The following is a 4,438-nucleotide window of genomic DNA, read 5'->3' as shown; positions in this document are numbered from 1 at the left end:
ACAACTGCCATTCCAGGATTTTCAAACTGAGATTTGATCACATTCCAAATATTTGGAAAAAAAATTTTGGATGCCATCAACCCAGGGATGTTTTGGAATGTGCTAATAATTCCCAGCAGAAAGTGGCCAGGTTTGGCTCCTAGTGACTAATGAAGCTGTCATACACCATTCCTTCCTGCTGTTTAATAATGCTTTCAAGAGAGTCCTTTATGGAGATGAATAGTTTAGTAATGCTGCAGCTGAGGAACTGGCTTGCTGTCAAAGAAAACAGAGGCCATTTTACTATGCATGGCACTGTATTTTTCATTATACTTCATGAAGCCTTGTTATTAGCTGAAAATTAATTTATCATTAGGAGATAGATATAATTTAATAAATATTTCAGTACTGTTTTGGGACTTTACTCCAATAGTTAGATTTCATTATAGCAGCGAAACTACCTGTTACTATAGATGTTGATACAATCTTCACTGTTTCTTAGATCCTGAATTTCAGTGGATTTTATCAGCCCTACCTTCAAAATCAATTAAGATGGAAAAGCAGTTCATTCTTTCCACTTTCTCCTCAGTGACACACATATGCTCACACACTCCACATAGAGCCAATAAAGGTGGCAATTCCCTAAACCCAATTATGAAAGCAACAGAGACACAACAGGTTTTACATTCAGATCCAGATCTCAGCTTCCCCTCTGTTGGTGAAGTGATGTAATCTCAACTCACATATATGATATTTATATTACTCAAATGACTAATTGGTCATCTCAGGTAATTGTGGGGTACAGCAATATTACAGCTGTGCAGAACACTCATATCAAACATTAGTCCCAGCCTCTAATAACTTACTGGGCTTTTTCTCCCTCCCCCCCCAGGTGGAAGTCCACAAGACTCCTACCTCACTGCTGTCTCAGGTGACTGATATATTTATGAACTCTTGGGGGCCTTATTATTTTGGCACTGGTGCTGAGTAGACATGATATACTTCTACAGTCTTCTACTCTTGCTGTGAAGCATCTGGGAAAATCAAATGCTCTCTATAGCCTTACCAGCAATCTTCACCACATGCTTTCAGATATAAAGCAGAGAGACAAGAGACTGAATTATCTTATCAGCTCTCCACACACAGCTCCATCATCAGCCAGAGCCCAGGATGAGTTCAAATGGGTTGTAGTTGGCTTTCAGAAGTTTTGGGAAGAGATCATAGGCCTTATCTGTGCAGGGAAGTCTAGATGAAATAGTGCAGTTAGCTTGCTTTAAAGTACCTCAGGTTTGCAAAAAACCTACTTTAACCATTTTGAACATTTGCCAGGATCAGAGGTGTTATTACACAGATCTATCTTGTCATTCAGTGATGTCAGAGTGACCCAGGGAAGCATCCCTTTCTGCAAGATGTTTCACTCCCCCCTTTTTCTTATGCAGCATTAATTCATCCTTATTGAAAGGAGCAGGGCTGAAGGACCAGCAGTCAGCTAGAAGGTCCATCATTCTCTCATCACATATTCTTTTTACTACCATTTTTAAACTGCTGGCCTAGTGGTCCCAGGGCCAGGTAGCAGACACCTACATGTTTGGAGCCACACAGATACCAGGTAAGTTTGGCTCAGTAGTTTCATGCTGCTTTTGATGCTGAAACCAGCTAACTAGAGAGGAATAGAAGAACTGAAATCAGACAGTTCCTTCAGTGAAGCATTTCTCCAGCAACTTCACTCAGTGAAATGCTATTTCTGGCTTCCATCAACTGGCAAGTGGCAATTTAGGTAGAGTACTTGAAATGACCAAGGCCACCTTCCTAAAAGAATGTAGAGTTCTCACACCAGAGCTAACATGTTAAAAAGACTTTAAAGGCCACACCTCTTCCCCAAACTCAGATACCTAACAAGCAGAAATCTAAAGCTTGGGATAAGGGACCCCTACTCCTATCAGACAGAAAAAGGAAAGTCTGTGTCCTCCTCAGAACCTGTGAGGAACAGTTTTTTTATTTGTTTGGGGTTTTTTAAGTGGGCTTGATACAAAGCACAGGATCATTTTGTAACTTCCAGCATGTGTTGAAGCCTTCAGGCTTCACAAAAGCCCCGAAAAGTGAAAAATATAAATCTTTTTTTAATCTATTGCTAGAAGGCAAAATGCTGTGTACATTAGGGAAAACAGTGTTAGAATTATAATTTTTGGTCAACAAGGCTTTTAAGCAGTTCTGCTGTCTAAAGAATATCCTTGTAACTCTTTAGTCCACAAAGTGGATCATAAAAGCAAATGAGAACCAGTAACACTAAACATGAATGGCCAGCTAACCAACTCTGCATATTACCTACCAGCATCCCTGCAATACAATCCATTAACATCCCAGAGTATGTTATAATATGGGTATTCCCCAACATTTTATAGTGTATAGACAACATTTTAATAAAACCTCTTGGCTTGTGGAAGTCTTCCATCCCATTTCACAGACCACATCTCTCTTCACAATCCCAGTACATCTTTTTGGCAACCAGATCAGTATCTTACATAGATAAATAATATTTGGAAAGAGTCCATAAATGTTCAATTGTGTTTAATGCAGTCAACAGCTGGAAACACACAGACAAGCCAGTTCAAGGGAGATCACCAGCCAGTGCTGCCTGCCAGAATTTCAGGGTTGTTGATGTAATGATCTCAGCACTAGCAAACTAGAGGTGCTGCTGGATAAAACACTCCCTAGAGGCTTGTGGGCACTGCTAAACACAACAATTTCCCTAGATAAACATTCTTCCCTTTGCACCACTTCCAAGTCAACCAGTGCACTGGCAGATGACACTGTCATTGCAGGTGCTGCCTTTGGACTGAAGCTTAACTCATTGAATGCTGGAGACTGTGACACATTGATCATTAGACCACTGGGCTAATGTTTCTGGCTTTCAGTTTCAGCTTTGAGAATATGATTTGGAAGGGGAAATTTTATGTTAGCAGCATCACAAATGCTCACAGCACTCATGCAATGTTCTGACACATGACAGAGAGTTCTCTTCTGTAACAAATCTTCACAGTAGGTGCAGTCATTTATCTCAGTCTTCTCTTACAGCTGTGGAATTCAGTTGATGTCAAAACATTTTAATTTAATCTGGAGAAAATGCATTGAGGACACAGCACTACACATATATTTTCGGAGGATAGTCTAGAAAAAGCAATGACTAGAAGAAAGATAATTGCTTCCAACAAAGCTTGTCTGGGATATATTAAACAAGATCCATGTGCTTCAGTGTATTAGAGTTTCTCTAGATCCAGCCTTTCCATTGGAAGTTGCACAAACCAGTTGCAATGTGTTTGGTATTTTGTAAGAGTCACAGAACATGGTATAAACAGATCAACAGGTGTGTGTTGTCTTGCTGGCTAGTTGGAGAGGATGGTGAAAGCCCAAGGTGGATTTTGACCAACATGAATAGCCACAAGAAATTAAAAGGCAAGGAATCCTCATTCTACATTTCTGTCTCAAATTCATTGTCACTGCTGATGTCAGCTCCTCTTCTGAGGAGAAATAGCCAAGAAGTCTAGGTGAGCTGCTCCTTGCTTGTCCCCCAAAGCATTGGAAACAGTAGCAGCAGCATCACAAAATCCACTGTGAGGTCTCCCTGAACATTAAACTGCAGAACTGAGGACCAGAAACTCAGTTTCACACTGAAGCAAAATTAAAGCACAGAGAGGATTCAGCCAATGCTGTTAAGCAGGTTTTATACTGACCCAAGATAAGCAAGTTTGAGATACCTAGAATCTCCTTGGCCCTATTTCATACCAAAGTCAAAGTCCAGAGAGCTTCAGGTATATTTTTTTCCTAGGTGGCTTCTCAGCTCCTCCAAGAGCTTGACAAAACAAAACTGAAACAATTGCTCAAAAAAGTTAGTTACAACTTCACTCTTGAGCTGTGAGTAGAGATAAAAGCAGAGTTTAAAGGCTGTCTGCATTATGAAAGGAAGGGATATGTCCCAGGCTTCAGGGTTTATAAGATTTCACTACCTCATCACCATGTTCTTTGGGAATCAGTGAGCAACATTCCTATCCAAAAATGAATTATGTTTCCTTGAGGTCTCTGATCAGAAAGCATATCTTTAAAGAGGGAAGCTTGCTGCAGTGCTATTAGAAGGACAAAACCTGCACCCTGCCCACGTCAGACCCACATTCAGTAGTATGCAATGGGCTGTTCCTTCAGGTGGTGTAAATTGGTATTGGTGCATGGTGGCCAGAAGAATCACAGCAGGGTTTAGCAGAGCAGCTCTACATGTTTTCTGCTAAGAGCATGCTTGTTATTTTTTCCTAGAAGATCATTGCTTTCAACTTTAGACCTTCCTAATCCCTTGACAGATTCTTTAACCACAAGTTTGCTTTTATGCTGCAAGACATGCAAGTGACCACCAATTTCAGTTTCATCCCCAGAGCTTACATTATGGGCTGTTTGCCCATATTGGAAAGAG

This window comes from Chaetura pelagica, unplaced genomic scaffold (genome assembly GCF_000747805.2).
Source record: "Chaetura pelagica isolate M959 unplaced genomic scaffold, ChaPel_1.0 scaffold67, whole genome shotgun sequence".
NCBI lineage: Eukaryota > Metazoa > Chordata > Aves > Apodiformes > Apodidae > Chaetura > Chaetura pelagica.
Note: the sequence above shows the minus strand (reverse complement) of the source record.